The following is a 25180-nucleotide window of genomic DNA, read 5'->3' on the forward strand; positions in this document are numbered from 1 at the left end:
TTGTTGCTCTGTTGGTCTGCACCACCATGTTACACAACAGTGTATTTGTTGCAGGTACAATATCAGACACTTGAAGAATGCCACAAGAGCAGCCTGCTCTATACAGCACAACATCTCATCATAGCCAAGGTGCAGTCCTTCCCATAGTAACTCCTGTGTGCTGCATGTCGCCATTCCCCTCCTTCTCCGGCTTTGTTTTTCCCAGTGGTGACATTTCATGCCTGTTACAGCCGCTGTCTTGGTGGTGGGGCAACATAGAGGTGTAACTGTTAGCATAGTCACCAGCAGAGTCTGTTAAAGGCGAGGTGCTGTAATTCATCCTTTTATGCTGAGGGCCTGCCTTCACTTTCAATGACACGAACAGTGATATGTGGAGGAAACCCGGCAGCATGTGGCAGCATCCGATTTACCACTTTAGGGTTGAGGTACCCAATATAGAGCTTTCTAATTTTCCAGTCTGCTGCATAGGATGCTGTTTAAAGTTGTGTGATGGGGATGGGCTTACAGTGTGTAGTGTCTTTTTTTTACATTTAAAAAAAAAGACACTACCCCCCCCCCCCCCCCCCCCCCCCCACACACACACACACACACACACACACACACCTTTTTGTCTTTCTCACCTTCCATTTCTACCCACTACTCTCATCACTGCAGCAACAAAAGAAGAGTGTACACAATATACCCAGCATGTGCTGCGGCACACTTCCTCCTGCATTCTGTCAGACAGTCCAAAGGCCACAAATGCAAATAAAGAAGCTCCTGTGAATGTTTATTATGTATCTCCCCCTCCCCCCCCCCCAATATACCAGAGATAATATCCTTTGGGGGAGCAGAGTGAGCGAGATGGATTGTGGAGTGTGCATATTTGCAGGAGGAAGGAGGAGGAGGCTTTTCCTGACGTTTCAGTTAGATGCACTGCCTTCATGGGATCGCATTACAGTCCCTTTGCCCCCATGTTGTTTTTCTTCCTCACATTATTGCATCAGCGAGTTAAGGTAGACTTTGGGTTAAGAATAACCTGGACTGAAACACATCACCCAAGGATATAATACATCTCTTTTGGCCTTTATGCTTCTTGGAAGACCAACTCTCACAGAAAGACAATAACTTGTTTATGTTTTACACTTTTATTGCATGCTGTCAAGGCTGCTACTGTTGTGGGTGGTGTAATTGAGTCTGGGCCTCCCGCTGATCGAGAGGAGTGCAGTGTGGCTGGAAACCATCAAGTTTTGGGAAACCTTTGACGCCAGAGTGCTTCATCTTTCCCACCACTGTACGTCTGGAGAGACCCAGGAGCACTTAACACACAATTCTTCTCATCATCTTGGTGTGTGATACAAGTTTAAAAAAAAAAGTTTAAAAAAAAGTGTAGCATTTCCCCCTTCTTTGCTCAACGTGAGAAGGATTCGGTGGAAGGCTCACGTCAACAAGCTTCGCCTTTTTCTCAAATTACACCATTAGCTCTGCCTCATACTAGTATAGCTTACCACGTGAAAGAAAGCTAGCTGCTTTCTCTTGGTGTAAGTAATGCATAATCTGTGCTTTTCTCTCCTCCTTACAAGCTATGTTATGCTAATTATATGTCTATTTACTCTGTGGCTGCTAGGGAGCGATTTTCTAATTCTTTATTTCACTTAAATGCAGCGCGCACTTACACATGGGTATGAGAGGTAGAGGGAGTGACACATGAAAAAGGAATAGATTTCTCGTTCCTAGGGCGGAGGCAGCAGGTGGGAGAGTAATAGCAGGAGGTGTGTGAAAAGTGAAGAACGGCACAGTACCAGGTTGTGGTTCCTTGGGGGATTTTGTAACGGGTGCCTCAAGGAAAGAGTCTTATTTTGTTTGTGTATTTAAATCCTGCTCTAAAATACGACTTAAAACAGGCCCTCAAGGTGGATTTTTTTTTGTATGCATGCACAGTACATGTTATTGTAGGTGTTAAGTCAGCCTGAAAGTTCAAATCCATGGCTCACTCTGAACACAGAATCAGGTGCAGGTCTCAGTAGAACCACAGAGCTTTGTAAAAAAGTCCCACATTCCGGGTTATAGTGTCACATTCTGAGTGGTCCCATACTTCACACTTTTCTGGTGTTTTATTTTAAGTTTCATTATCCATAAAAGGATATATTTGTGGTTGTAAGTACCATAAACCATCTCAGTGTAGTTTTACATCTCCTCTCTCAGACTCCAATCTGGAGTTCTGACAACAACAGGTCAGTGAGCCAATCAGAAGAGAGCCTCTCTTCTGATTGGTTGACTGTTTTCTGATTGATCAAATGAAAATATAGCAGATATCAGGTAAAAACTGAGAGAAACCAAATCGTGCAAGGTTGGATGCTGGCTCTAGGTGGGTGGGACTTGGGACATGGCGGAGGGCGTTGAGTGTTTTGTTGTAACATCACAAAGTTAATTACGTTCTGACGGCATGTTTTAAGAAGGTTTTTGAATACACGGTGTGTGCATTTTGTCAATGGATTGATAAATATTGATACTTTCACAGTATTTATGTAGCACCTAGACCTGCTTTATAATCAAAAAGATATGTAAATCTCATTTTATACAATATAGGACCTATAACTATTGAGACATCGACAGGTGCACGCCCAGGATGCTGCACCCACTTAGTGGAAACAGCATGAGTGAGATCATCTTCAGCATATCTCATCTGATTGAGTGCTGCTGGACATGACAGACAATCAATTTAACCAATTTTATTTTCCTTACACTGCTTTGTTTTGTGTTTCACACCTTTGATAGAATACTTAGGAGGGCGAGGAAGTAAAAAGAATAGCATGAAAGTGTTTCTGTAATAGGCTCCTAATTAAATTGTGTGTGTGTGTGTGTGTGTGTGTGTGTGTGTGTGTGTGTGTGTGTGTGTGTGTTATGCAGAGAGTGTGACCATGTATTTGCATATGATGGTGAAACATGCACTAAATCAAACATGAGAGGAGCAATAGCAGTGTGAGAATAAAAAAAAAATCATTACAGTATGATGGAACCCAAAAGAAGAGATGTAAGACAATTAATAATTAATCAACCTTCTCTTATCTTTTAATCAAGTCGATAAATGTGAGGCAGAAAATAAATTAAGAAAAAAAGAAAGGAGGAATCAGTGTAATGAGAATAGTCTCTTGTGGTTTGCCTGTTAGTACAGAACTATTGGAGTCTATTGCTCGGGCTGAGGAGAGATTATTTGTCCATGGTTTTGATGATAGATGGCCTCCTCAACATCCTCTTGTACTGTGACACTATGCTAGATGCAGGACAGAGAAAGATAAAGAAGATTAATTTAGAAGCTAATTTTCAAGTTGTGATTATTATGTATCAGTCCACATATTCTTAACAGATACACCGAGGGTCTCGCCCACACCCAATGTAGTGCAGCATCCCTGGGGCAAGTTGAAATTCATCATTGTGCTAAAGCTTTCTGCAGTAGTGAGTATATACACAGCACATCCAGCCACAGCTGGACCGAACCTTCCTGTCGATGCCACAGACAGAAGCAGTGACGTACCCAAACTGAGCATCACAGATAAGAGAAAAAAGGGAAAACAACAGCAGAATGCAAATATCTCTAATTTTGCCCTTTTTCCTTTCCTTTTAACAGACAGCTGGCATTTTCAGCCATGTACAGAAAATGTTTTATGACCTACATGCACCTAAACCTTTTCCTAGAAAAGGTTAAAAATGCATTTGAGAATCAACAAGCTTGTCCAGTTTCCTACAAAGTTCACTTTTTTGACATATTTTTGTCCAGGTATTTTATACAAACATCTGATCTGACATCAGGTCAGATCACACATCCACCCTGCACTTTAACATCCGTATCAAACCAAACTTGGTTAGAGAGATTTCTCTCGATTTCTCTTTCGCTCTCTGCCACATCAGCCTCCTGGCTCTAAATTTACATTCATTAGTTTACCATTTGATTGTGAGTGTATTGTTCAGCTGGAAATGTTAGATTTCTGAACATTGATGTTGTATTTTTGTGTTTCTGTATTTATTTGAAGAGATCCCACTGTGCTCTGACATTGCCATCTTTATGTTTTCCTTTCCTCTTCACTTCGTGTCCTCTCCTTCCCTTCCCAGTAATCTTCTCTTGTAGCATGTCAGCCATTTAATCCAAGTGATTATCTTACTACCAGGTGCTGAAATATTAATGCCACCTAACCACAAACTGGCGTTTAACAAGCACGAAAATGGACCTGACCTCAGACGCGCACAACAGCATACACTTATGCAACACTACTTGCAGCTTGTATATGCACACAGACAAGCCCACACTGGTGACAGTTAAAGATATAAACCCTCAGTGGAAATCTAGACACCTGACCGCATGACCACATCATGGCACAATGGGTTTTCAGCATATGCATATATGTGTGTCTGAGAGTGTGTATTTGTGATTTGTTGGAAAGGGATGATGGGGCTCAGAATCTAGGTCATAATCAGCTCAGTCAGCAGGGTGTCAGTCTGTGCAGTGATTGGTCAGCATTTACCAAGGAGTCCTCAAGGTGAGAGGTTGAGTCTCTTGGCAGGAGCCTGACTCCCTGGATGTTGGGGGTCATCGCTACAACTCTGGTGGACAAAGTCACACACTGCATACGCAACACAACTCATGTTACAGTAATTCCGGTTTGTGCTTGTCGGGGTTTTGCAGTACAGTTAATTTAACAAATAGAAACATATATATATACCTTTTTATATATTACTCTACTCTCAAATAAAGCTAAATGGACATGGGTGGGCATGATTCAACACAAATTTTCCATTGGCAGCCAATGAGTTCATTGGTACATTGGCTGTTTGCAACCTTTGCAATCACCAGCTCTCACTCTAATTGAGAGATTTTGGACCCACGCGTTGGACAGCGCTCTCCATCACCATCATCCAAACACCAAATTAAGGAATATCTTTTTGAAGAATGGTCCATCTCTCCAGTACAGTTCTAGAGACTCTACTGTGCAATGCCAAGGAGCATCGAAACCGGTCTGATGGCACCTGGTGGTCCAACACCTTACTAAGCCACTTCACATTGGTTTTACCTGTACCTCCACGTTTCCACTCACTAGCTGTCTGGTTGTCTTTCTGCTCGTTGGCGAACTCTCATTGGTGAACTCTCCAGGCCCTAGTTTGCCTACCTGCCTGATTTCTGCTTGCCTGCCTGCTTGTCTCCAATTTTGCCTGCCATCTTTTTGTACCAGTGCCTGCCTGGTCTGTTTGCCTTGTTCACCTGCCATCATTTGCTCTGAAGAAGTGATATTTTGCCGTGGTAGAAGTACTTCTGGGAGCAGCAGCTCGGCTCAGAGGCACTGATCGAAAGGTTCCCAAAAAAAGGACAAGACCAACTGCTAAATCAAAGTTATGAGTGCTTTCAGTGACAATGTCAGCTGTCAGGTAGAGATTGAAAAGATTCAGCTGGATGTACAGTTGGTGCTCAGGCCACATGCAAACCAATAACAGTGAGGTGATGTTACCACTGAGTAGAAACCAATTTCTTGTTGCTATTTAAAGAGACAGACAGAATAGAGGGAAACTCCCATGACACAACAATCTCCACCCAGTACTCAAGGCCACTTCCTGACTGTCCAATTTCCTGTCAGCCTCACCGAGACCAATCAAACCATATGTGTATGTACGTGCACGCTTGTGTTCTTGTGCATGCACGTTTGTGTGTGTGTGTGTGTTCGAGTGTGTGGTTTGCCAGCTTTTCTCCAATTTCCTCTCTACCTGTGCCAGGCTGAATTGCTTCCTGTGTGTGATTGATTTACACTTAATGGGGACACCTCTTTCACTCTCTCTGGCTCTCTTTCTTGTCTGCATCTCCATCTCGTCCGCCCTTGTGTACACGTGTGATAGCAAGAAACAAAAGATAATAATATGATATGATGAGGCAACCGGGGCCTGGCATCTCGACTTATCAAAAACCCGTGTTATTACAGGAAGAAATGAACCAACAGCTAATGGCTGTATTCAGTTCAGCAAAAATGAGTCATCAATGGGTCAGAATGAAACTCGGCACCATTAGTCAGGTAGTTTTGTCTCTGATCTATGCACACACTGTGACATTAATTGCATCCATCAGTTATTGCAGAACCACATACTTGCCTGTGAAACAGCTCTGTTTTCATTCAGTCTATCACCCAAAATGTATTAAGGCCTATTTTTTCTCCAAGATAAAGCAAAAGCAATAAGATTCTTTCAGAGACTTAGTATCAAAGTATGAGTGATGGCAAATATGAAATACAAACCAATTTCAGACATTCAGAAACTTGTAGAACAGAAATGAAATACAGCTACAATCTACAGTCTACTCAGTTTCAGTTGTTACACTTACAATGACATGTGGAGAGCAGTGAGACATCCATCTGACATGAGTATTCCTATGAAATCATTTTGTTTCCATTCACTGAGTTCACTTTTTCAAGGCTGAGCGATTTCATGCGCGAAGGCTTATTAAAAACACGCTCCGAAGTTCATTAAGTGCATTTTTTAGTTATTCCCGAGTACATTTCCTCTTGTCAGCAAGCCTCACCACTGCACAGAGTGTTCCCGAGGACCTCAAACTGCTGCAGGATTCAGTCACTGAAAGTAAAAGAGAGCTCTGGGCCCCCACTCAGAGGAGCTGCACTTGAAAGGCTGCACTATTTCAAAGATATTAGACTTTTGCCCCAAAACCGGGGGATTGCGGGAGCTGCTAAACTAGAGTTCCAGGCAGGTTTCCCCTACGAAAACTCTTCAAAAATTCATTAGTGCCTTCCGTTTCATTCTGATTATTCCATTCTGTCCCCGTTTTTCTGTTTCTGTCTGTCCTGTCTTTCCTCATGTCCAGTTTCTGTCTGCCTCTTTATCCCTCTCTGCCTCCTGCTTTAGTTGCTGGGCAGCCAGAAGTGCTAGTCCCCCTCTCCCTCTCTTTACTTGTAGCCAGCAGAGCTAGTCTCAAAGGACTTTTAAAAGCAGGCTGCAAACAGTATGACGAATGTGTTGCTTGCTGTCGCTGTCACTGTCACTGACGTACAGTTTGAAAGGTTTGTGAAAAAGACACGGGGAAAAAAATAAAAAAATAAACCCAGCAAAGAGTCCGGACTCCATGGGGAACCGGTGACATCAGAGGAAGCTAGTCACCCCTCCCTGCTCCTCTGTTTGTTGTCTCATCTCTCCCTCTGTCACTCCCTTCTTCCCAGTGGCCTTTGAGCTCACCCTTTTTAACTGGCTGTAGTTTTCAGCTGCTGACCTATAAAATGTGGAGCCTGTCAACATTTGTTGAAAGACACGGCGAGTGATGGTGATGGTGGGATTTACATACTATTAATGATTTGGAAAAGGGAAGCGTGTGCTGGGAGGGGTGAGGGATGGAGAGAGGGAGAAGGGGGTTGGTTAATGGATGATGTGTGGATGTGTTCCAAATGTTAATGTGCCATTTTAGGACCAAAGAGGAGGTCGGTGAATGGAAAGAGAGAGAGAGAGATGGTTTCAGTGGTCAGATTCAGAGATGTGTACGTGTGGACCAACATGGTTTTTGGCTCATTACCCTGGCTTAAAGTAGAGACGTTTGGCTCACAGTCATTGGGGTGTTGAAGATGCCTGTTCTGTGTACTTTTCCTCAACTCACTCTCTTCACATTGAGAGGAAGTGGATGCTGATTTGTTTCCATAGCCATATGTATTTTATGGTTATTCATCACTCATCAATAAAATTAGATTTTTTTTCATTATTTGATGGGTTTACTTTTTGCTTCCACTTTGCCAAAAGGACAGTGACAAAGTTTTTATTTTTATTTCTACAGTATCATACCAACTGCAGCCAAAAAAAAAAGAATTAAAGGTCCTATGTTGCATAAAGTGAGATTCAATATCTTTTTTGACTATAAAGCAGCTCTAGGTTCTATATTAATAGTGTGAAAGTATCAAAGTGCTCTGTCCACAGAGAAATGCACACAGCCTATATTCAGAAACTGAGCCTTAAAACGAGCTGTCAGGACTTCTGTAACTTTGTGATGTCACAACAAAGCAGTGAAGCCTGAGATAGGAGATGTAAAACCACATTGAGATGGTTTTTGGCTCTTAAAACCACAAATATGTCTTATTATGGATATCATAACTTCAAATACAACTCCAGAAAAGTGCAAAAATATGGATGAGCTAAGGCAACTAAAACAGTTAAAAAGTTGCTTTCTGCTTACTAAAAACCACAGTTTCCTTCATGGGCAATGAACATAGACACTGGATTAGAATTTTATAATGCAGAATCGTAAGGATACTTGACTGATTTCACTCTAAGGAGCACACGGTGTAGGACACTTTTAGTTGGGTAACTATATTATTTCCACCTCCACTTGAAGACTTTGAAGATCTCTGACACTTACAGATCACAATCATCTTTTTATTATTCTGCAGCTCGGCTCAGATGTGCAGTCAAAACACAAACGCTCTGCACATGTGCGTGTGCTGTGTTGTGTTTTGTAAGTATATTTTCATTCCAGTCTTGTGTAGTCACATCAGTGGTGACATTAACAGCTAGACAGGCTGAAATAGACAAAAGCGCCTTGTGGAAACCCGATATATCCATTTCCCTCCCCACGTTTCTCTTCCTCTCCATCTTTTTTCTCTCTGTCTCTCATGCTCTGTAAAACCAACTGTGATCGAAGGCTTGAATCGGATGTGACTTTAAGAGTGTCACCGAGTAGACGGCAGAGATGCTGAGCAAAAGGTGTGAATGCACATCGTGACACCGTGACAGATGCTTTTCTTTTTTTTTTTTTTACTAAGGCAGTTGTCACATTAACTTTTTTCCCTCCATGTTTTTGTATTCATGTATGTGTATCTGTGTGGCTGTATGTGTACATGTATCTTAGCATGCATGTGCGTTGTTCTGTAACGTGGAAGAAGTAAAAGCCCCTCTCACCCCCTGGTCATCTGAGTGAGACGGAGAAGCCGTTCTGGTCGAGTGACACAGCCATTTTTCACCTGACTCCAACATATTACCTCATTTCCCCTGGTACAGACGCCCCCTCTCCCCACTGGCCTTACCGCTCTGACCTCCAGACCTAACCCGCAAAAAAAACCTCTCCCATCCACCTCCATCCCTCCTTTCTTTATCTGCCCCTTTCTCCTCCCTCAATCCATCTGGGGCCAGCAGCTGATGGATGGCCCCTCAAGAGAGGGTTGCATGAAGGGTCAGGCCTGCTTTCTGCAGCTTTTCAGAGCTACAGTGCAGACATGGTGAGAGATGAATTGAGGCAAGATTTGCACAGATTTGAGGGAAGGGAGGAATGAAGGAAAAACGTGTTGGGGGCAAAGGAAGTCCGGAAGAAAAGACTAAGAATTGTCAATTCCCTCCCAGTGTTGCAGCTGCAATCTCCACCTCCTCCTCCCATCTCTCCCCTGTCGACCACCACATCCTTATTTTTCATCACCTGCATCTTTCCTAGCCCCATTCTGCCGTGTTGTCTGCTGTCAGTAAAATCAACAGGGGAATGCTGTGTATTCTGGTACATGTTGGTATGGTTGCTAGAGTACGCTCACTAAGTATTTGTTTGGGCTGTCAAGGTGTCTCCTGAGCGCATGCTCGCCTTCTGTTGAATATTTATCACTTATTTAATACAGTCCCCCCCCCTCCCCAGAGAGTTGGACTCTGCTTCTAATGCCTCCCACCGTCTTTCTTCCTTTCTCTCTTTTCCTTTCCCACACACCTTTCTGCCCCCCCCCCCCCACTTGAATCCCACTCACACATGTACTTAAACATGTGTACATCCGCTTCTGTTGAGACTAAGACTGTTGCATCATAACCACTCATGGTTGTTCCCTGTCTGTCATTTTTTTTTTTTTTTTTTTTTTTTTTTTTACAGAAGGCATAGTTCTTCCTTTAACACCGTCAAGAGACTGTTGCTGGAAAGATTGGTGGAGTACAAACACTCGAACAAGATGTCGAGGGAGACAGTGGATCTGTACCTGGAAGGACAGAGAAAGGAGTTGGAAAGAGTGAAACTTGGTAGAGAGAAAGTAGTCCTCCGTGTGTGTTTCCTCTCCCCCCTCAGTCCCACTATTTATTCTCATCACTCACATAAACCTGGGAGAGATAGAAAAAAGGTAGAATGGGAAAAAAAATATCCTCCTTTAAAGTGCGATTCATCGCAAAAAAGAGTTTGATTTCAGGCAGGGACCGTGCTTCAGTGGCGTCTGTGTTTCCCACTGGAAATGTCACCTGACAGAACGTGTTATGGACAATAAGAAAGTAGGGGAAGAAGGGGAGTGAAAGGTGGAAGAAGAATAATGTAGGTAAGAGTCTAAAGAGCGAGCTTGTGAGGTATTTGATTCAATAATAGAGTGACAGAGGTGGAGAGAGATGGCAGCGGTAGAGAAAACAATGGAGCAATATGAGGCTTTCTGCGTCATTGCTATTCTAGCACAACACCTACCAAGATATTGCTCTTTCTCTTTGTTCTCAGTTGCTCTCTGTTTCGATGGTCATTGGTGTCATCTCGCCTGCTTTGTTTTCCAAGATCAAAGTCTAATATCCAACAGAAATCATATGTTTCTCTTCTTACATCATCCTGTCCATAACACATTCACTGTGTTGAGAGGCATGCTTCTGCTGCTCGGTCATAGCCTTAAATAGAGAAACTGAGCTGGACCAGCCACTGATAGTAGGCGCTCGCGCCTTCAAAGATCTGCCCAGGCAAACCAGACAATCCAAACAGGAAGAACGGGGACACAAAACCTCAACTTCACACACGTTAGCCCATGTACAGGTCCCTGAGCTGGTGCTGGACAATGTTTTCGTATCAAAATAGCAAACTGATTGTGCACGCACACATGGTTTTAGCTATAACTTTATAAGCAATATCTTTACATAATATAGAAGGTGAAAGATTTAGTTGGTCACCGATGACTTTGCTGTCCACAGTGACAAATGTAGCCAGCATCAGCAAATTCTTGTTAATTTCATGAAATGGCCAAACTAAAAAGTGAAGCTTACAATCGTTCTAGCTAAAATGATAGCTTCATGCTAATAACTGTACTATTACTTGCCGTGAAAGAAGCTATCCTCAGTTAAATGTTTAAAAGATACAAATTGGACCAAATTTTTTTTGCTCTTCAAAGAGACCAACAGAATGGTGTCTTTTTCTAAATAAAGGACCTAGCTAATCGCATCACATTATTTGTGGACAGATAGCTTACAGCTAGCTTGTTAGTAAGCTAGCATAAATGATTGATGGGTGGCTAATAGAGAACTGTTAAACTCTTGGTAAAACTTTAAAGCCTATCATCCTCATGACTGTTTTAAGCAGCTCCTGGGAGCCAATTTGTCCTGTCTGTGAAAGTAACCCTAGTTTAGTCTTCGGTGTGAAGCTGTCAACAGTATCATGAGGTTTCAACAGTGAGAAAGCAAAACTTTTAGTAAACAGTTTTACTTTCAACTAGTTATTATTATCATAATTGACTGTTACCCAGAACCACCACCAGGAACACCACTTTTGAATGCCATCATTAAATATAAAATATCTGAAATATCTGAAACGTATTTTGTAATATAAATTATACACACACATTTTGCAGTCTGACTGGTTTGGGGAAGACACCCTGGGAGGTAAATGTATCTCGTTTAATGTAAAGTAGACCACAGATACAGGCCTGGGGTTTTCCTGAATAATAATAATCACAGTTGTAAATTGTAATTGCAGTATAGGTCAGAAAAACGCAATCCAATCTTACCCCGAGCGATTCAGCATGGATACTGTATCATGTGCACACGCTACCCCCTACAGTGTTGCATCCCCCTGCCCAGGTCCCCTGCAATCGGAAGTTCTTTGATTCCCACTGGCTCTATTAGAAGTCAGGACGGTAGCGCTGTCCACCATCTTGAAGCCATTTTGTCAGGAAATGGTATAATTCCCTCATCTGGATCCCATTACAGCCCGGAGGACTATGCTATTCCTGTGATGCCTGTACAGTGTAATTAAGGGCTTTGTGTCTCACAGGCAGCCACAAGTCAGCTTTGTTTCTCTCACTATCTCCCTGTCCTCTATTGCTTTTCTCCCCAGTTAACCCCGCGCCACTTCTCAGGAGACTTCGCTTACATGCCTGCTGGCAAATATATGCCAAGCACACCACCCCACACACATTCATACAAATATACATTTCTATATCGTTCACACATACAGCACAGAGAGAGTATGGAGAAGCCCTTCACCCAGAGTGTTCTGCTTGGCCTGGCAAAGTGTTATTTTGAATGCATGTGACCCAGACGGGGCTTCCGCTGTCTTCCACTGGATAAATGTATTTACAGCCACACTTGTTCCGTCTGTGTTGGACCTGTTAACCTATTTTACATACTAACCTACTTCCTTGAAGCATCATCTCTTACCCCAACCAAGGTTGCGAGAATCCTGGTTGTCATGTTTGATGACCAGATATCCTTCTCTGACCATGTCGCATCTGTCTCCCGGTCTTGCCACTTTGAGCTATATAAACCCTTACAGAGGGTCCAGAATGTGGCAGCCCATCTGGTCTTCCATCAGCCCAAAAGGCCACATGTCACTACGCTACTCATAGATGTACACTGGCTACCCACGGCCGTCTGAGTTAAATTCACGTCAGTAATGCTTGCCTTTAGAGTGACTTATGGGTCTGCATCCATCTACTGCCACTGCGTTCCTCCAAGGAATGCTGTCTGGCGTTGCCGTGCTTTCACACGAGGCAATAGCAGTTCTGTTGTCGTTCTGCTTTCTCGTATGAGGTTCCCCCGAAGGCTGAACAAGCTACTGAATGCTGTCAGAGCAGGGGCATCCCTCTCTATCTTCAAGAATCTCTTGAAGACTCATCTCTTCCACGAGCACCTCCTCTCCTAACACCCACCCACTTCTTTATTTGATCTCCTTGCACTTATTGAATAGACGTAGTACTCAGTACTAGACGTACTTACAGTACTTACTACTTACGCAGAGGTTTCCTATTGCACTGAAGCGCTTGTCCCTCAATTATAAGTCGCTTTGGATAAAAGCATCTGCCAGATGAGTAAATGTTCATGTAAATGTAGAACTGAATGTGCTGTTGTGATGCCAGAGGTTGTTGGTCGGTACCTACCAAGGATAACTCATTAACGGTTTTGCTCTGCTTCCCCTATGGTTTAGATATGGTTAACTACTTGGGTAAAGATCACTTTTATGGTTGAAAGGTACGAACTTTTTATATACCACTTTTCAGTGCTACACTGTCGTTGCACATTTGCTCCTGAGAGCGGGGATGTATTAAATAAGTGATAAATATTGAACAGAAGGCAAGCAGGTGCACAGGAGACACCTTGACAGCCCAAACACAAGAGGTTGCTTGTCAGAGAAACCTAAACACTGGTCTTTGTAAGCATTTGAACGACCAAATGTTTCTTTGGTGAGGACACTTTCAGTGTTGATCAGATCTTTCTGCATTCTCACAAGGGAGACACATGTTTTCTTGAATCTAACTGTAGCACACAAGTATGATTAGAGCCAGTGTGATTGTTCAAGGATGTGTGAATGGCACACATGACTCTGATATCCGGGGGTGCATTTTTACTTTATCCCACATCACTGCATTGCCAAAGAGCGATAAGTGGGAGCCAGTTTTAAAACAAACGTCATGGAATCCCATTAAAATACCTCACTGGCTAGACCTCCCTGCCACCTCAGCTCTCAAAGTGGAACAGTCTGCTTAGTACAACAGGGGAACCGGATGGCATCATTCCTGAAACTTGTGTGTGTGTGTGTGTGTGTGTGGTGTGGGGGGGTCATTTTATGGACATGACGTGCACTGCACCCTAGAGCCCAAACATGGACAAGTAGGGTGGTTGTCCCCGATAGCACACATACAGTGTGCTGTACACACCACTGTGCATACACAGACAAACAAACACACACACACACACACATATGCTCACACACACACAAGCTGAGTACACACACTCACACAGCTCTGCTTGCACTGTGATCTTGAAACCCTGAGTCCGTGTCATTGGAAAATCAATATGCCTTGCTTTTTCATCCAATTAATTAGTGACTGGTGGATGGAGCTGTATATGTGTGCATGTCTGAGGGGTATGTGTGTGTATATGTGCATTGTATGTGTGTGTTATCTGTCTGTCTATTCATCCATCCATCCAAAATACACTACATTAAGCTGGTATGAATGTACTTTCAACAGCATGAACAAGCTGTGTTGTAATCCCATGAACAGTGGGCATCTTGCGATGATGTCACTAATACCTCTTCAAGCTAGCAGCACCTAAAACGACTCTGTGACAAACAATAGAGTTGTTGTATAACCAGATTAGCCCAAAGCGCTGTGTCCAGGAGGCCCAGTTCTGGCACCTCTTCTGAGGATGAGTGTAATCCTTCAGGCCTTTATACACCTGCATGGTGACAACACAATGCAATGATATGTAATGAAACACGGTGCTGCGCTAGACAACGTGAAAAAAAAACAAACAAACAAACCTTGAGCGCAATGAACGGCGCCTTTTGAGGCACAGCGGTGCTACACAAAACAGAAAAGCATGACACAGTGACACGCAATGTACTGTAACATATTACAGCCAAACACAATACAGTGCAGTAATGTATAAAACAACATGATAATAATTGATGAAATCCTATGAAATAAGACAAAAGAAATTCCAGGATAAGTTATTCCACAAAGACAGCAGAGCATGATTTAAAAAAAACAGCATGGTAGATTGCACGACATACATTCGGAGTAACCCCAATTTTCACTGTTTTCTCTAATGGGTACTTCCTTTAATGCATCTGTGCAGCCAGTGCAGTCAGACTCACACAGCTCTGCTTTAGCTGCACAATGTTCTGAAATTTCCTGCATATGTCAAATCTAGCAGTGGTATTAAAAGGCTGCACTTTGTTAATGAAAGTCTTATTGCAAATGGACTGTGGTTTGGAACAACATACATAAATGTCTGACTATAGCATGAGCAGGCCAGCAGAGTTATAGCAACTACTCTGGTTCAAGTCCAGAGTGAAAACAGCCTTACAAAAAAGCTTATCTAGCTGTCAGCCCCGTCTCTTCCAGTGCCTAAAGGCTCTGTATTCAGCCTGAAGCGTTCATATAAGACAAGCAAAGGTCAGCTGTCAGGCTGGAGGGGGACTTACACTAAATAACTCATAGCACAGTTTTGCAATTTGTGAAATTCCCAGCTCATGGAGTATAGCGTGACCCGGCACATATGGGGTCACTGGTCAGATGCAACATTCAAATACTGAGCGGAAATCAATGTTGAGCCCTCAGTGATGGAGGGATTGTTAGTTATTAGGTGGACCATGAGGTTAGAAGATATCGGTGTAGAGTTGTCCGACTGATACTAACAAGGGCAAAGGTCAGGGAAAGGTCACGTCACTGAGGAATAAATAGGGATGAGTGACGGGAAGACACAGTGTCACTGCCTTCTTCATTCTGCCTCCTGGGAATCAGACTGCCTGGAGGTTAGTTTCATTAAAATAGTCTTTATATTTCTCACATGTTCTCCATATTTAATATTTAAAATCACAAGGTTTTGATTCTATCACAAAGTTCACATCCATTTTACCCTGTTCGTTATTTTCCTGCTGTCTCTCTCTCTGTATCTGTTATTTTCTAGCACATCATGGTCATTCTCATTTTCATCTTATTTTTTCCGTGTCACCCCCACCCCCCCTCCCAGAAAAGCCTTTGCCGCCTCGCATGCCAGTCTGTCCTGGCCAGTGATGAAGATAATGTAAAATTTCCAATCAGTTCCACCGCCGTCCAGACTGGGCAGCCTCCGCAGCTCAAAAGTATATGAAATTAATTTGTAATAACTTCAAATATTAGATGAAGTGCGTGCGTGCAGAACGGGGGTACACATGGCAGGGGAATTGAGAAGTCCAAATATTTTTCCTTCATGTGGAACGACAGCAGTTAACAGAGGATTTCATCTCTTGTAAAATATAATTAAATTCACAATGAAAAAAATCATATGAAATTTCAAGCCCATTTGAGCAAAGAATTAATCGCTTCCCCACGTTCAGACTGTGTTTGGTCGTGTGTGTGTGTGTGTGTCTTTTTTTGAATATGAAATACTTGAATCATGTTGAAATACAAGTTAGAAGTCAGTCAAAGAGGTGTTGACTTATTCCTTCCACTCAGGACAGTAGAGTCAGTATTTATTGTAGGTACTCAACCCAGTGAGGCTCCATCTGTATAAATGAGTGACAGACCTACAGTATTTATCTGTATCCAGTGATATGTGCATCTTTGAGCTGTAACCGTATCGCCTTACCCCTGCCTCCTCTATCAGATTACTATTGACCTATTATTGGAGCAACAGCTTTAGAGACTGCTTCTGAAACTGTCCTTGGAGCAGAGGCTCTCAAACTTCATATCTATGTTGTTCCATATTGTCCAAACATTCGTAAGAGCTCGCTGTGACACACTGACACAGTCATTAGCTCCGTCTATCAATACAGGGATCCATTTTTATCACCCTGTTCACCCCAGGCCAGTATTTTGAACACTGCAACATTGCAGTCATTACTGACAGTGGATGGGGCCTTGATGCAGTGTGTCCCTGGCTCACATTACTGTAGCCTCTTCTACCAAATGGCATATTAGAGTTAGAAAATCAATGGAAGTCTGGGAACATAGAGCACAGTGTGCACAGTGTCCAGTGCCACTCCCTGTCCTGGTTAAGTATGTCACTCTGTTGATGGGTGGTGGGCAAACTTGATGTTCAACATGAGTTTTAAAAGTCCCATATTGTATAGTGACATTTCCAATATTTCATGGGTTTACATCCTACCTCCACTTAGCCAGAAAGACAGTGACATTTTATGGCAAATAAAATATAAATAAATAAATATTTAAAGGTCCCATATTGTATAAAGTGAGATCTCCGTGTCTTTTTTGATTATAAAGCAGGTCTAGGTTCTGTATTAATTCTGTGAAAGTATCGAAGCGCTCAGTCCAGAGAGAAATGGCATCCCAGTGTAGTTTTCATCTCCTGTAATTAGAACGGGAAGGTATTCTTCGCATCCTCCCTTTAAAAAGACACTGTTAGTGTGGAACAATGTGTTGCTTGCTCTCTCAACACAACAGTTGCTACAGTAGGTTCTGTTTTTTAATTTTGACTTCACTCCAACTCACAAACAAAATTTCAATATATGGATACAATCAGTATCTATGATGCAAAATGACCATTCAGATCTCCACTATCATGGATGCTAAAGCCAGTAGTTAGAAAACTGAAGGTTATTACTGAGCACATTCAACAGCTGGAGTAAATATTGGTGTACATTACTTTCTGCTTTGGGATAAATAGTAACGCACATGAACACATACGCACTCAAACACAGGCAGATGTTCACTTGCTCCCCTGAGAGTGACAGAATGGAAATTGATATTCCCACCTTACACCAATGTCATTTTCCCTTACCACATTTAATTGGCAGCCATGTTATTACCAAGCCCACACAGTTAAGCGTAAAATCTGATTTTATATCTTTTAACTGTGATTCAAAAACACATCACAAAACACATCTTGCACAAAATGATTTTTTTTTTTCCCTCTGTGTTGAATAATTCCTCCTGCTCCCCTTCAGCTTCTCTTTCAGATGTCTTATGAATTTCCACCAGCTATGGCTTGTGAAAATCTTTAGTCAGGCTGTCAGTGTTCTGAGCCATGCCTGCCAGACAGCAGCCTTTGATTCAGACTATAACACTAGGGAATACCTACAGTATGTGGATTTGTGTCTCTCATGGGACTGCCATTTCATTACTTCCTTCAGTCGTCATATAGATTCAGGTTTATTTCCCTCCCCCGCAGGCAGAGTAAATCTGGTCCGGGGCCAGGCAGCCACACCACGAGAACAGCACTATAAAATGAAGCCTAATCGTCCTGGCCCCTGTAAGTGGTTTTACCTTCAGGGAGCCATTTTGCTCCGGACAGACATGATCAGGTGCTACAGCCGTGACCAATAGCAGCTCCGCGGTGTCATCCAAGAGCAATAGAAGTCTGAGGTGCGGGTGACTCCGTCGCCTTTCAAGCCACATTTCCCACCCCACCAAACCCTGGCCCATAAAAGGGGAATTGTAAATACATAACTCTTTATAGAGACAAGTCACTTAGTGCATGAAATGTAGTTATATTTCTTCGTGGAAGGTAACCTTTGCCTCCTTTATAGCAGGCCAAAGGGAGAATCTTTACTCGTGCCATTACTTGTTGAACTAGTAGTGGCTGAAAGAAATACAATACAGCTTTAATAGAAAACATATTCTGGGGGATTGACCTTTATCCACCAATTTTTTTTTGTAGAAATTGTAATTATCACATCAGTTTGTGTGACTGATGGGCTGTATAGCATACCTGCAAAAATGTGACCCCTTAGTCTTAGATGTTTTTTGATAATTAGCTTTACTGATGCCAAACTAGATTTCAGTATAAAACCAAAAGGATTTATTTTGCTCATTTTTTTTATCTACAAAAGAAAAAGTATAAGCAAACTAAAATGAACCTATTTCTAATTTTGTTTCAAATTATTATTCACCTAAAGAAATACCTGATGAAAGAACAGTTTTGATTTTGTGCCTTTGTATCTACTTATTGTAGGTGTGTCAGCACAAAATGTTCTTTTGAGCTATAGCCTGTTTATTTACTACATGTAGACCTTGTTTCACCTTGCCTTTGTAGGTGTTTGGCTTAATGAAGTCTATCAGAAGTCAGCCTATGTGTTGCACCTGAATGCCGGTGTTAATTACACCTTTAATGGACTTGGTGTTCCTGTGGCTTCGTCTCTTGACGGCAACCTTCACAGCATTAATTGAAACTCCCCCACCTTCACAAGAGGGAACGCCTCAATTAACCTCTCCCAGTGGCTATAACTGGTCAATTACACCCCCCCCTCCCTCCGTTCTGCATGTCAGCAAACACAGTCACAGTTCACATGGTGTGTCATCTAAAGGCCACACTTCTGAAGTCTTGCGGTCTTTAACCAAAGTTGCTGTACTGGTTGCGTTTGTGTGTTTGTTTTTGTGTGTTTTTCACACGTTTGTTCTTGTGTTTGTGTGTGTTTCTGCCTGATCAAATGTGAGCGTTTTCATCCAGATAGATTTGTGCCCTTATTAAAATGTCTTTTATTTCCTGTACAGTATGACACTGATCCCAGCTGGCATCCTGACATTGACTGCAAGTCGTTTTCAATTCTCTTTACCCACTTATGCAGCAAAGTTTGATTTGCCTCCAGTACCTCATATTGAATGAGACCAATTGTCCTTCAGAGGGAGACTGAGGGAGACAATGAAGGGAGAGAGAGAAAATAGGAGAGGCCACCAGAGAAGCTGGAAGAAAATTGGACTCTGAGAGAGCTAAACAGTTGGAGAGAGGAATCAGACAAGCGGAATAGACATGGGTCAGTCTTCTGTCCTGTTAGACTTCTCAGAAGGCAGGGAGGAAAAAGAGTCAGAAGTCAGAAGAGAAGCCATGTGACTCATGTCAGTTGTTCCCTTTCTTTTCCTTCTTTTCTGCTCGGTCTCCTCTCTTGTCCTCTTGTCCTTGTTTTTTTGTTTTTTTTGTTCTCTGGTCCTCATGTTTGTCCTTCTGTCCGTACTGCTAGATTGGCTTGTTATCAGTTAGTGGAGAGCTGCTACATCAGTCCCTCATGGCTGCACAGGCAGGACAGGCACACACACAACAACACACATACCCATACAGTTGCACATACTCACAGCCACAAATGCACACACACACAAGCTGGCGGGTTGCCAGAAGGAGTATCCTGTCAGAGTCGGTAGAGCAGAGAGAGAGAGAGAGAGAAAAAACACGTCACCTCATCTAAAGCTGCTCCGAAGATAATTCACAACACCTGTAAGTAGAAGGCCTGGGAAGATAATGATGACTGGAAAAAGTGTGTGTGCATGTGTAAAGGCCAGTGAACAGTAAGGGAAAAGCAGCAAGGGCAGATAAGAAAGACAAGATAACACACCGCAGCCCTCCTCCTACAGACTTCATCAAGGTTTTTTTTGTTTTGTTTTGTTTTGTTTCCTCTTTTGCACAGTTCAAAAACTCAACAAACTGTGCTTTGTTGAATGCAATGCAACAGAGCAGTTATTAACTTAGTCCATAAGTGCAGGATGATCAGAACGCCTAAGGTAACATCTTCAGCTTCCAACGCCTGAAGATAATTCATTTATAAAGATGTAGAAATTTGAGAAACTGAAACCAACAAATAATTAATCATCACAAAAAAGAAATCAATGTGATTGCCTGATCTCTTAATCAGCAGCACTAACGCTACAAACTTTAAGAATATATTCTTCAGTCCTCAGAGGATCCATGTCAGTGTAGGGTGCTGCCAGCATACAAGGAATTGGATCTGATAGTGCAGGGGAGAGAAAGAGAGCTATCAGGGAGAGTGATTTAGGCCCGCTGCCTTGGCAGTGGATGTGGGCCGGCTATCTGGAGGACATCTCAGTGATCTATGAAGGGGACAGTTCGACCTGAGAAAGCCAATTTTCAGCCATTTTTTTTCCACAATGCAGAGCTCCAAGAAAAATGGGGTGCAGAGTGACACTCTATAGAGGAGTTAGATGAACTTTTTTGGACCTGAAGAGATCAGTGATTATCTGGCTAATCTGCGACACCTCCTGACTCACCGGGGCCTGATGGAGGGAAAAGATGGTGATGATGATGGTGATGAGGCAGTGCAGGGAGGAAAAGAATCAGGAAGAGACAGAGACGAATGCAGAGGGGGGGGTGTGGGGTGGTGGGGGGTGGGGGGGGGGGTGGGGGGGGTGGGGGGGGAAGACACAGGAAGCTCTCCTCCTCTGTGTTTTATATTGTTGCATTGAAACTCAGAGAGTTGGGCTGGTTTACACTGTGTTGGTTACTGGGATGACAGCGTCTTCCATCTCAAGGGCTGCTAATCGGACTGAATGTGCTTCTTTGCTAAATACAGAATGTTTTCAAAAAAGTACATGGTGCTACAGTCAATCATAAAAATCCTGCTGTTCATAAAATAGACACAGGAAGCTCTCCTCCTCTGTGTTTTATATTGTTGCATTGAAACTCAGAGAGTTGGGCTGGTTTACACTGTGTTGGTTACTGGGATGACAGCGTCTTCCATCTCAAGGGCTGCTAATCGGACTGAATGTGCTTCTTTGCTAAATACAGAATGTTTTCAAAAAAGTACATGGTGCTACAGTCAATCATAAAAATCCTGCTGTTCATAAAATAAGAACATACAGGTTGTCAAGCACAACCAGTATGTATTTATCATAATGAATTCATTGTCACTGCTTTTTTTTTTAGCTCAAAGCTGCAGGGACAAAATTATGAAGACTGTGTCATCATGTTTTATTTTCATCCCATCCTCGGTCACGTTGTCGTGCTCGAGTCTCGGTGCCAAATCCCCGATAAGTTGAAGCCGGTTTCAGCGCAGGATCGTCGCCCATGAATCACAGCTGCAGAGTCTGTAATTGTTCTAACTTTAAAATGAAGAATTTCAAACAAACTGACTCTCACAAGCCCCAGTTCTGTTCCTGCAAAGTTTCAAGCGAGTGTGGTTCCTGGCCGGTAAACACAGCAGGCTCTCAGTGAGATGAAACACACACAAGTAAATCTTACTGGGAGCAAAATTCAGTGTGCTGGTTTTCCCTTTTGCAAAATTAGATACCCAGTGTTGTGATACTTCATCTTAATGAATGACTGCAGGCAGGGGTGTAAAAGCGAGGTGAACTATGGAGGCTCTAACTCTGTGCTCTTTCTAAATGTAATAAAGAAGGGAGCGCTGTGCAGTGTTGGTGTGAGTCTTTGTGAAACAGAAAGTTTTGGGAATCAGCTCCTGGACATGAAAGGTGTTTTTGTGCTTTGTGCACTGACTGCAAGGAAAATAACATTTGCAGGATTTCTTGTTGACTTTTATATCACAGTGGTTGCATTTTGGTTTGAACACATGCATGTTATATTTTCCAGTTTTTAATCTGATAAGTTAATTTGCTCTGATTATTCTGACGTGTTTTGTTTTTCTTTTATCTCTCTCTCTCTCCCTGCTGCTGCTGCTGCTCCTCACTGATGGTCACAAACAGGTAATAAACATTTATTATTTCTCTTTTATTATTTTCTACCTTTGAGTGCTGGACTTTTCACTCCAGTGACCTGCTTCCTCCAGTTTAATGCATCGGTACTTGTTGCAATATCTACCTTTTTCTAAGCAATAACAGGCGCCGGGTTATTTATGCCTGTGTTGTTGATACTTCAGGCTAACCCACACCTGCAGAAATACACACCCAGACACAGGCTGGATGACTAATGACTGGAATGATAATGAATATTTGCTGTTTAGCAAATAGAGCCAGCGGCTTAACAGCTATAGCACACAAATAGTAGGCAGTTATCAGAGCTTTTGACCTCTGCCTCTTGCTTCCTCTCTCACTTTCATCTCCCTCGCTCACCTCTCTCCTCCCTCTGAGGTGTTGGCTCACCTCTCTATCAAGCTCTGTTCAACCATATCATTTGCTCCCTTTGCTGCCTGACCACAACATTATTACTCCAGACCCCTGACTGCCGGACACTAACAGTCAAAGGCATTGCTGTGTGGACATAGAGACATTTCGCTATCTTAGCAGAGGACCTTTCTTGTCTCCCTTCCTGTATTTAAAAAAAAAAAAACGAAGACCTCAATCAAACTGGGGGCCACATCCTGTATTTTCCTTTGCTGAGTCAGCTCTCTTGACTTGTTCGCACCCAGAAAAAAAAAAAAAGAGAAGAAAATTCAATAATTCACATAAAAGCAGCTGGTGCATGATGCTGATAAAACGCCAGCCCAGCAGTCTGCAAACTTCAGCACGAATGCGGCGACGGCGAGGCGACAGGCCTTTCACTCTACAGTACATTTATTCAAAGCGCCTCACAGTGCTGTAACTGCCTACCTGTATACCTGAATAGGAGCGGTGCACTCTCAGATACAGTACTCTCCCTTTATTATGTAGTGCACCTTCAATCTTTGATGTAGAATGCATTCTAAAAGATTTTTCTTTTTTTTTTTTTTTTTACATTGTGTAGCAGACACATTTTCTCAAGGTGTCTCATCCACTCTGGCTTCAGTTTGTCACTTCTTGGCATGGCTTTTGGCACACTCCAGACCACTAGTACCCAATTTATTTTTTGGTTCGGAAGCCTTTGTTTCCAATCAAAACCTAATCCTTAACCCCTGTCACAGGAGCAAGTTGTAAACACAACTCTGTCACAAAAGCTTGTGGGGAACGTGTTAGCGAACAGTTGCCTTCATTTCCTTCATCTAGAGTCATGTTTCTGGTCACTTGATGGACGTCAGCCATGTGTTCATTCTCCTCTGAGCTCCGTTTTGGACTCAGCTCCTGAGAAAAATTGGCTCATTAGCTGTAGGCGCCCCACTCTGTTCACAGGCTTGTCGCTAACTTTTCCTGTTTGTTGTGTGGTTGTGGGCAGGTAGAGCTTCCTGCTGCTGCTGCTGCTGCTGCTGCTGGAAATAAGGTTGATAAGAACTGTGAGAGTGAAGCAAAACAGAAAAGTTGAGGGTTTTAAAATCAAAACAATAAAAGTTTGTCACATCCCCTTTCACATTACACACAGTCATTTGATCTATTCTTAATATAGACCTGTCAGTCAGCACAGCTTTAAAGCTCCCCTCCACACATGTTTTAATAATAATCATAATAATCTTTATTGTCCACCGATGTGGAAATTCGCCTTAGGCTTCACAGACTGGTTAAAACACATCATTGTAACTCACAAACAATAAATACAATAATAAATTAACATAACATTCACAGTGCAGAAAACAATAACAGACATGATTCCAGTGTGAATGATGATAAGTACATCACACACACACATAAGAAAAACTCTGAAAAGCGGCTGGAAGCACATCTATTACTTCCTCTTCCTCCTTCTGAGAAATCTGGATCAGGCCTCGTGTCGCGCCCACCACCTCTGCTTTTGCTCTGTTATCAGGTGAGAGAGCAGAGCATCAAGATAGTCAGCACTAGAAGAAACATCAGAGAGCCTCAGCCACGCGTTCGAGCCTCAGTCAGACCCTGACTCGGATGAAAATCGGCGACTAGCACATGTATCAGAACAGTAAGCATAGTTAGCATCTTTTATTTGTTAATGTTGTTCATTAGTTGTAACTGCCAGTGACTTTAGTGGTTGTGCTAATGCAAACTCTCTGTGCTGACGAGGCTTTGGGCCCTGTCCGCCACAAATTGACAGGATTGGTTCTTTAGGTTTGTGACGAATGAAACCCTGTCTGACTCCGTCTGAATCTGCATTTCCAAGGTGGAAATACTCAGCTATGGTGTTGTCTGCTTTTTTTTTTTGCTCTTGACTTAACTGATATGACTTCTATTATATAAAAAAATTACCATATGGGCATGTTAACAAGGGTAAAGCTTGGTCTGTAAATACTGGGTGTGCAACAAATAAAAGCTTGATAGATAAATGAAATGGAGCAACTGTTCTTTTAGTTGCTATGATCTGCTTTTGTCAATATACCCCCTCTAAGTACAAGAAGAAAGAAAATGTCGGGTGGTTTTGGACTATAACAGGTGGAGTGTGTCACTAACATAGTTTCCATGCAGCTTGGCCACCCATGGTATAAACACTCAGGCTTAGTTTCCTGTCTGCCATGATGTACCCATATACACACTCTCTTATGGACCCCCTGAAGTGGATTAAAGCAATGGCTTTTGTTTTACTGAGGGTCTTGTAGACTGGGACGCAGGCCAGCGGGGCGCGTTCAACAGCAGCCACATAATGTTAACGAACCCGGCTGCTCCCACAGTGAGCTCACTCAGGGGTTCCCAAAACACCGTCATTTGTCTGAAGCGAGTTAATGAACATCGACGTTTGCTCCACTCTCTTAATGTCTCAGTAACCTTTGTGTCAGCTCTGACAAATCATTGCTAGCAAAGAGAAGAAGACTGATGGAGACGTGTATAGTTTGAGGAAGGTGTCTCAGTGTTTTTGCAGATATTATGTCATCTCTGGAAAAAAAAAAAAAGAGACAAAGGAGAAGGGAGATTAGTTTAGTAAACTTGACTGCACTTAGTTTTTTTCTTAATTAACCACTGTAGCAATTTATCCAAGAACAGTTCGATTCCGTAACTTAGCTTCTCATTAACTGTTGGGACACAAGCTCTGTCAAACA

General features: G+C 42.6%; 2 protein-coding genes across 12 annotated transcripts in view; one reads left to right on the forward strand and one right to left on the reverse strand.

The window, feature by feature from the left end:
• The window catches only part of rpl38 (ribosomal protein L38), a 374880-nt gene that overhangs the window by 282001 nt on the left and 67699 nt on the right, over positions 1–25180 (reverse strand). Inside the window, exon 1 of one of the 6 annotated variants that reach the window (XM_071462787.1) lies at positions 63–72. The exons of the other annotated variants lie outside the window; for them this stretch is intronic. The gene's annotated coding sequence lies outside the window, so the exon portion shown is untranslated. Of the gene's footprint in view, positions 1–62; positions 73–25180 lie in introns of those variants that run through there. 6 annotated transcript variants of the gene reach the window in all.
• The window catches only part of sdk2b (sidekick cell adhesion molecule 2b), a 253404-nt gene that overhangs the window by 88596 nt on the left and 139628 nt on the right, over positions 1–25180 (forward strand). The window lies entirely within an intron of this gene.

This window comes from Trachinotus anak, unplaced genomic scaffold (assembly GCF_046630095.1).
Source record: "Trachinotus anak isolate AG129_WGS33_773 ecotype Australia unplaced genomic scaffold, CSIRO_AGI_Tana_v1 ptg000025l, whole genome shotgun sequence".
Lineage (NCBI taxonomy): Eukaryota > Metazoa > Chordata > Actinopteri > Carangiformes > Carangidae > Trachinotus > Trachinotus anak.